We start from the raw sequence: 9,140 nt of genomic DNA, 5'->3' as shown, positions 1-9,140 counted from the left end.
CAGACGTACGATATTATAAGTTCAAAACAGGATTACTTAAGTTACATTTCCGTATCCTGCGATGTTAATGCAAAGTATAGCAACGAAGTTTCCGAGAAATGTCAGTACGAAATGAAGATGTAATTTACTGTACTGGTAACAGCTGTATCCCCTATATGTGTCGAGCTATTGAAGTAACTACGTATTTTTAATGGAACGATATATTTTTTTCTAACGACATTCGAAGACTGTCGGTGAAAGGAGTTCATTTGTATATCGTTTCTTATGGACTGCAATGAAATAGCTACATAATTTTTTGTATATATATATCTTGTTAATAGACATGGTACACGCATCTCGTAAAGCGGATTTTTATGTAATTTTTGCAGTGCCTCTGCAGATTGTTGTTATTAACTGTTGCAACACCGCACATAACTTGTCATTTTTTGAATTTCACTTCTGTATCTACGGCACTAAGCTCAAAGAACAAAGCGGAATTTAGGCGGGAAATACCAATTACTGTGATTTTAGTGTGACGCGACACACGAAGTCAGTTCGATCTTTATAGCTGACAACTACAATGTATTATCATCGAACGAAATTGTACACAAACTAAACACAGGTGCAAAAGGAAGTTCTTTTATTATACGTACTTCGCAATTGGTAAATATGTACGGGAATTGCATATACATCCTAAATTTTTTGCTCCCCTCTCTCTGCCCATCACCTCATCCCCCCTCCCCCTCTCTCAGCACATCGCCCGTCCGCGCATCTCTCTGTGCATGAACTCATCCATCTTCTCTATGTACATTGCCGTCTGATTGTCATTAGAGTACTGGGTAAAAAGTACATCGATCAAGAACTTTTCAAGATTTGTGGTTAACTACCCTTCCCCTTTATATAATATATGTATACAGGGTAACAATTATTGAACTATGTTAAAAAACGGAATGGAAAAAGAGTACTTACATCACTGACTTTTTTTTATTTTTCGATCTAGTCTCCTTGTGAAATGGTTCAAATGGCTCTGAGCACTATGGGACTTAACTGCTGAGGTCATCAGTGCCCTAGAACGTAAAACTACTTAAACCTAACTAACCTAAGGACATCACACACATCCATGCCCGAGGCAGGATTCGAAACTGTGACCGTAGCGGTCGCGCGGTTCCAGACTGTAGCGCCTAGAACCGCTCGGCCACCACGGCCGGCCTAGTCTCCTTGTAGATTAATACACTTGGTCCAACGGTGTTTCACTGCCTTGATCCCATCTCCAAGCGTAAAAAATAGTTGTCAACTCCGGCTATCAATTCTTCGTTTGAAGTGAATCTTCGTCCACCAAGAAAAATTTCCAGTTTTGGCAGGAGATGGAAGTCTGACAGAGCACTATCAGGTGAAGAAGGCGGGTGTGGCAACAATTCATATCCCAGTTCGTAAAATTTTGCCATGGCGACGACACATGTGCGCGGGAGCGCATTGTCTTTATGGAAGATGATCTTCCTTGCTAAACCTGGCCTTTTTTGCGTATCTTTTGTAGCAGTTTGTCCAGGAGGTTAGCATAGTATTCTCCAATAATTGTTTGCCCAGTGGGGAGATAATCTACAAACAGAATCCTCTTCGCATCCCAGGAATTGTCTTTGCTTTCTTTGGTGGCGGAGAATCAGCCCGTTTCCACCGCTTTGACTGTTGTCTTCCCTCTGGGGCATAGTAGTGCACCCAAGTTTCATCTGTGGTCACAAACTGGCGGAAAAAATCTTTTTACTCCTAAAATGGGCCAAACATCGTTCCGATATGTCCATTCTTGTGCGTTTTTGATTCAGCGTCAAGAATCGTGGGACCCATCTTGAAGGTATTTTTTTAATTTCTAATTCTTCAGTTAAAAAGTGATGTACCCTGTCAGATGACATCTGGCAAGCGTGAGCATTTTCACAAACTTTCAATTAGCAATCCTCCATGACCATTGTGTACACTTTTTCAATGATTTATGGAGTAGCGACACATCTTGGACGACCACTGCGCGGGTCGTCACCTAAGCTCTCCCGACCAACTTTAAATTCATTTGTCCACTTGGCAACAGTTGAATATGAAGGTGCAGTCTTGTAAGTTTCACGTTCCTTCATGAGACTGGTTGCGGAAGGTTAGAAAGAGGGCTTTGCAACTTACCTAACATGATAATTCACGTCCGGTTGCCTTATTTCCTATAGTCTCGGATCATGGTCCTCCTATTAAATGGTTCAAATGACATTCATTAAAGAACTTACAGTACCCCACAACGTACAGTTTTTAATTGCTTCACATTTATTTATTGTTATAGCTAAGTGTGCATCACAACACCTCAGCATGATGCGGAGAATGGAAGTGCTTGCCACACGAAAACGTAAGTAAAAACGAATATAGGCGCGCAAACATCGCGACGAACTAAATTACATTGTAGAAGATAGGTTTGAGGGAGAAGTTTGGGTCGGTTACACCAAACAATACTCCCATTTTACAATAGTTCATTTATTCAGCTCTTTACACAAGCAAGGCTTACACAGAACTAACATAGCCATTTCGCCCAAAGGTAAACTTAGTTTAGTTCGAAGACGATACTCAGATCGATGCTGGTGTCGACCTCATCGGCGCCACATAGCCCCCTTCCTGCATGCAGTACGGAGTACTCTTGCGAGGCCGGGAGGGGGGGGGGGGGGGGTGACTATAGCGTCAGCAGGGGTGGTCCGCGGGAGGCGGACCACGGTCAGCTCGACAGCGTCGTCGGGGAGCTGTGTGGGTAGATGTAGTGAACGAAGGTTCGGCCACCAAACCTGGAAGTCGTTGAAGCGCCCCGGGCCCGTACTGGGCGTGCTGGTCGCGCAGCGACAGGGAGGCTCGTGGGTTGCGGGTGGAACGGAGCGACGGCGATGATGTCACCGGTGGGCGTGCCGAACACAGGAAGCATGTCCAGGTCGACGTCGGGCGAGAGGGGAACACATTTCACCAAGTGGCAGGGAATGCCAGAGGTTGTGTCACGGGCACCGGATGAAGGGAAACACACAACGAAGAGTGTGTCATCGCGTAGTATTATAGAGATGAAATGATAATTAAATGGACACCCTAGCTACAAACAGGCGTTTATGTACTTCATTGGGGACATGTTGAAAATGTGTGCCCCGACTGGGACTCGAACCCAGGATCTCCTGCTTACATGGCAGACACTCTATCCATCTGAGCCACCGCGGGCACAGAGGATAGTGCGTCTGCAGGGACTTATCCCTTGCACGCTCCCCATGAGATCCACATTCCCAACATGTCCACACCACTACATTCGTAGTGCGCCTAATAGATGTTTGCCCATCATACTCATTACTCGTGGCAGCGTATGATGGGCAAACATCTATTAGGCGCACTACGAATGTAGTGGTGTGGACATGTTGGGAATGTGGATCTCACGGGGAGCGTGCAAGGGATAAGTCCTGCAGACGCGCTATCCTCTGTGCCCGCGGTGGCTCAGATGGATAGAGCGTCTGCCATGTAAGCAGGAGATCCCGGGTTAGAGTCCCGGTCGGGGCACACATTTTCAACATGTCCCCAATGAAGTACATAAACGCCTGTTTGCAGCTAGGGTGTCCATTTAATTATCATTTCATTTCTAGCAAAGCTACACGGTCATCCACGGTAACTGTTCTTTGGGGAACAGATACTACCGTCATATATATTATAGAGATGTCGTGGATTATGTCCAGGGGGACAGGCACAAACACCTCGAACGAAGGCACGTTGAAGATGTGGGGCGGGGGCGTGAGAAACCTCGACAGGGCGAGGCAGGCAACGGGGGAGAGGTCAAAGTGACCGGAGAAGGGCCCGGCGGCGAGGGCGTGACCGTAGGTAAGCTCGACGTGGGGAGCATGTGGTCACTCGACAGAGTGCGTGAGACTGGAGTAGAGGGTGAGGTCAGAGAAGAGCTCGACGATTGGAGCTGGAAGTCACTCGACCGAGTGAGTAAGTCTGGCGTGGAGGGAGTGGTCGGAGCGTCGTGAGCCACGACAGTGAGTGGCGTGGTCGTCGCCTGATAGAGGGTAGAAGCGGGCTCGACATGAGCAGGCTTAAGTCTGTTCAGAATCTTTTATCTGGATGTCATAGGTGTTGGCTGAGCGCCGGAGAACTCGGTACGGGCCGGTATATGGAGGTTGGACGGGAGCACAGACGGTGTCATCTCGGAGCGTGACGTACTCGCAATTGTCCAGAGATTTCGGGACGTGAACCTTTAGGGTGGGAATGGCTGGCAGGCGGAGGGGAGGTTGATAAAGTGGTGTCTGACGCAGTCCACAAAGGAAGGTAAGTCAGACTGAGGGAGAGAAGCGGAAGGGCTCACAAGTTCGCCAGGGACAAAGATGTTCTGGCCGTATACGAACTCGGCTATTGTGTCTTTGAGATCACACGAATGCCATAGAGAGTTGTGGCATCGAAGAGCTGCCTTCAAAGTGTGGTGCCAGCGCTCAACTAGCCCGTTACTTTGCGGGTGATATGTTGTGGTATGTATGCACCGGATCCAGCAAATGTTAAAAATCTCGTTGAACAGGGCCGACTCAAATTTCTGCCCTGGTAAGTCATGATGATAGATGGACATCCGAAACGCGATACCCATGACTCGACAAAAGCTCGAGCAACAGTTTCTGCCGTGATATTGGGGAGGGGGACAGCCTCGACCCAGTGAGTTGTTCAGTCGATAGACGAGAGAACATAACGAAAGCCGTTAGAGGGGGGGGAGAGGGCGACAATGTCAATATGAGTATGCTGGAAACGCCCAGGAGGAATCGAAAAGGCGCTGAGGGGGAGTGAAGTGTGCTTGTGCACTTTGCAGCGTTGGCACACGACGCAGGAGCGTGCCCATTGCTGGCAGTTCTTGTTGACATTTCTCCACACAAAGCGCTCCGCTACAAGGCAGGCGGACCCACGAACACTGGGGTGGGCTAAATCATGCAGTGCGTTGAGGACAGCTCGACGGAACGTGGTTGGGATGAGGGGGCGTAGCATGCCCGTACTGTCGTCACACCAGATCTCACCAGAAATGTCAGGGAAGGTGGTGCAGACGAAGTGTAGTGAAGAGGTAGAGTCTGAAATCAGGTTTTGCGTGTTCTCGTCGGCAGGTTGGAGGTTAGGCAGTTCAGAGAGGTCTAACAGCGAATGAACGGCGTCAACTCGTGAAAGGAAATCAGCTACTATATTGTTACCACTATTTATGTGTCTGACATCAGTGGTGAACTGAGATAGAGGTCCATGTATCTGAAGCAGCGAGGAGGCTGGTCAGCTGGCGGGTTTGTAATGGCCGCAGCCAGGGGTTTGTGGTCTGTTAAAACATAGAAAGGGCGTCCCTCAACGTCGGTCTTAAAATGCTCGATGGCTTCGTAGACCGCGAGCAACTCCCTGTCAAACGCGGAATATTTCTGTTGTGCATTGATGTGCTTGTATGAGAAGAAGGTTTGGTGGCCGAATCTTCGTTCACTACATCTACTGACACAGCTCCCCGATGACGCTGTTGAGCTGACCGTCATCAAGATATGCCAAGTTTGGCCATCGACTGTCTGGCTCAGGACAGCGCCGATGGCAGTATCGCTCGCATCTATGGTGATGAAAAGCTGCACATTGGGATGAGGATGCACGATGGTGCAGGCCTCGGCAAGAAGGTTTTTGAGGGCAGTGAAAGATTCAGTCATAGCAGGGGCCCACGGAACAGGCCGAGATCCAGAAGTCTCGGTGCCTGCCAAGGGGTCTGTCAGTGGAGCCTGAATCTCCGCAGCCCGAGGTAGATGTCGGTGATAATAATTAACTGTCCCCAGAAAGCGCCAGAGCTCTTTGAATGATGAAGGTCTGGGTAGGTTTAGTATTGTTTGTACTTTCTCGGGGGGCGGGGAAATGCCGTCGGCAGAGACCCGAAAATCAAGAATAGTGACAGCGGGTTGATGTAGCTGCAATTTGTCCTGGTAGGTCTCGATGTCTGCTGCTGCGAGAGTGTTCGTAACAGTTTGCACATGTCAAATGTTGTCCTTGACGGAGGAGCTGAACACAACAATGTCATCAAGATATGCAAAAGCAGAATTTTAGTTCAAACAGCATTTCGTTGATGAAGCGTTGCCAGGTCTGGGTTGCGTTTTTCAGACTGAAGGGCATGAATCGAAACTGAAATAACCCGATTGGGATGGTTATTGCTGTCTTCTCGATGTCTGCAGGAGCCATGGGGACCTGGTGGTAAAGTCGACAATGTTGGGTATGGGGTAGGTGTCCATAATTGTTTGTGCGTTTAGTCGACGGTAGTCTCCGCACATGCACCAGGATCCGTTTTTCTTGGGCGTCATATGAATGGGCCTGGACCAGCTACTGGCAGAGGGTTCGATGACGCCGGAGCTTAGAAGTTCAGAAATCTGCTTTTTAAGGTCGGAGAGGCGCTCGGGACAAAGTCGATGTGGTTTACTGGAGATCGGGGGGCCTGGTGTGAGGCAAAGGTTGTGAACCGTGCCGTTGGTGATGAGAGAAATGTTGCCGGCGGCACGGGAGGCAGTTTGTTTACAATGTGTGGCGGGCAGGGCAGACGAGGCGTGGTCGTCATATTCGGAGCCACTCGGTGGATCCGACGGGAGTCGAGGTGGCGAAGTGTCCCAAGAGTCAACGTGCCAAGATGGCCGCCGGCCCGAAGCAGTGGCACCGTGGTCGGGTGAGCTCGGTAGAGCTTTTGAAGTGTTAGTGAGTCCATTGTCCGAGAGCGCGGCCTGTGGCAGCACGGGCGAAACGCTTGGCGCTAGTGCGCTGTTTGTGTTGTCAGTGGCGGTCACACGGCAGTGCGCAGGAGCTGAAGTTGCATTGTTTGAAGGGCTGTCCGTGAGGGGTGGGACAGGAGCTGTCAGTTCGGGAACACGTGACGCTCGTCGCGCATTTACACTTGTGTCCGGTCGAGTGTCAAACGCTGCCACGTTAGGAGGGTGTGGCCCTGCGGAACTGTCAGTACACGTTATGGCAGTCTTGATAGCACAGTTGTGAGGGGAAGTGGGAGGTAAACACACGGAGGCTCGATTGCTGGGATTGCAAACAGATTCGGCGCACTTACTGACCTTGCTTTGTCCTTGCTGTAGTGTCTGTAATTCCTTTGCTGCATCGGAGAGCTGGAGCTGTGTTTCGTGGAGCCGGAGGGAGAGCTCGAAGTTTTCCTTGCGTAGGCGAGCGACGTGTTCAAGCTCGACTAGCGCTTATGAGTGGTTTCTTGTAACGTCGTCGACAGAGACAGGCATGTACGGATGAGACGAGCCCGGACCGACGTGTCACATGGTGTGTTGTGCGACGGAGCACAGGGGAAGTGAGTCTTGGACAGATGGTGAAACACAGTGTTTCGCACTACTTCTGGTGAAAGTTTGTGGTGTCACAAGAAGTGAATGCCTAGAATAGGTTCGTCAATTTCACACCCTAAAAAAGTCCACTAGAGTTTGCAGTTTGCGGAGAGTGAGACGACGTGTGAGGTTGAACCCGAGCATTGTAGGTTAGTGGATTTCACGGCTTGCAGTGAAGTATGATGAGGGCGGATGTTCGACAACGCTAAGGACGTGGGCAGCAGTGAAACATCGGCGCCTGTGTCCAGTAGGAAAAGGTGTCCCGACGAAATGTCTTTAATGTAAAGTCGTCCACAATTATCCGGTCGTTCCCGGACAGAATGGAGCACTGGGGGGTGCCTGTTATGTTGTGCACAGGAGGCGGCACCCGAACCTACCTCCGATTGGCGTTTGGGAAGTAGCAGGGTGGCCTGCAGTTCCGTGCCGCCTCACTGTGTGTGGAAGTAACAGTACAGGTAGTGTGGTTGCATTTCCTGCGGAAAGTTCGTTGCCAGTGACGGTGGGCGAGGCTCAGTGGCCACAACAGGTTCGGTTGCAGGAGGGGGCGTGACCGCAGGAAGAGCCGGTGACGTCCCAGTTGCTTGTTTACTGCTTCCCGGGGAGAGCGGAACAGTCGGCACAGTACGGCCACAGGGCGATGAGCCTGAACCTGAGACTTGTCAGGTAGGCAGTGGCTGGCGAAATGGAGCAGTGATGCATCGTGTAGCTTGTCAGCAATCGTCATTCTTTGCTCGACAGGTTCAGGAGGCCTCGAGCCAGAGCAAAGCGGATGTGAGGAAATGGTTTATCTGACCAGATGGGGAGGAGAGCTGTGTCAGAGAATAGATCGGCGCTGACCAGGGCACGTAGCCATCTCCAGAGATGGGTAGGTTTGTCGTTGCCTAGTTGCTCAAAGTGGAGCACTTGCCGTATTGCTGCCTCAGTTGAGCGTGCGAGCCGACGTAGAACTGTCTCTTTGGCTAGAGTGTACCGGGTAGATGAGTCCCGGGCGTCGACCAGGTCAGCAATCGAGTCCTCCTGGTTGTGCAAGTGGGTGATGAGGCACAGAAACCTGGTTGACTCGTCGAGTTTGTAATGGTCGAACACTTCGTCCACAATTTTGAACCAGGTAGTTGCTCTGTCGGGATTAAACGGCGGCATCGTCGGTAAGCGTTGTCGAATGTTCGGAAGAAGAGGTTGAGTTGAGTTCGTCGGGCACTGCCTGAATCGAGCTGTTGTTGCTGCAGTATTCCAGGAGAGTGTGCCTCCAGGGGATAAGGCAACGCCGGCTGTTAGAGTGGCAGCGTGAAGGTGATGCGTTGTGGTTGAGCGCGATCCGTCGCGTCGCGGAAGGCCGACGCGGGTGAGACACCGTAATGTCGGAAGCTCAACATGTTGCGGGTGTGCTCGAATTGACGCGTCACGGAAGACCGACGCGGTTGGGGCACCGAGATGTGCCGAGAATGGTAGCGGAAGCTCGACTGGAACCGGCGCGTGGGCGACAGTTAAGTAAAAGTTCAAAGTTTTAGTCCATGGAAATCTCGACATATGATCAGAGCCAGGGCCACCTGTGCTGCAGGGAGGCTGCGGAGGTGCGGGCTGTCCGGAAGCACAGTGTGGGAAATGATGTCGAACGTAGGACGGAATGTGCGAATGTTCACTGTTCATAGTCCCTGCACTCAAAACGGTGTGTCGATAAGGTGAATGTCGTGGCACAAAACACTGAGGCGTAGCAATGGGACGGAGGTGCAGGTCAGGCACAGGTAACAAGTTATAGTTCCTGCTGCAGGCCGAGGTATCGAAGTAGGAAGGCGTGTGCTGATGCTGAAC

The 9,140-nt window shown here is 50.6% G+C and overlaps 2 non-coding genes across 2 annotated transcripts; one reads left to right on the top strand and one right to left on the bottom strand.

Annotated features, from left to right (window-relative positions):
* Nucleotides 1-3,121: 3,121 nt before the first annotated feature.
* Trnat-ugu lies at nt 3,122-3,196 on the bottom strand. Its single transcript has one exon. It is a non-coding gene; the product is annotated as a tRNA-Thr (tRNA).
* A 254-nt stretch (nt 3,197-3,450) lies between these two features.
* On the top strand, nt 3,451-3,525 carry Trnat-ugu. Its single transcript has one exon. It is a non-coding gene; the product is annotated as a tRNA-Thr (tRNA).
* The last annotated feature ends 5,615 nt before the right edge of the window (nt 3,526-9,140 follow it).

Source organism: Schistocerca americana, chromosome 11 (assembly GCF_021461395.2).
Source record: "Schistocerca americana isolate TAMUIC-IGC-003095 chromosome 11, iqSchAmer2.1, whole genome shotgun sequence".
Taxonomy (NCBI): domain Eukaryota; kingdom Metazoa; phylum Arthropoda; class Insecta; order Orthoptera; family Acrididae; genus Schistocerca; species Schistocerca americana.
Note: the sequence above shows the minus strand (reverse complement) of the source record. Positions and strands in the feature narration are given on the sequence as shown.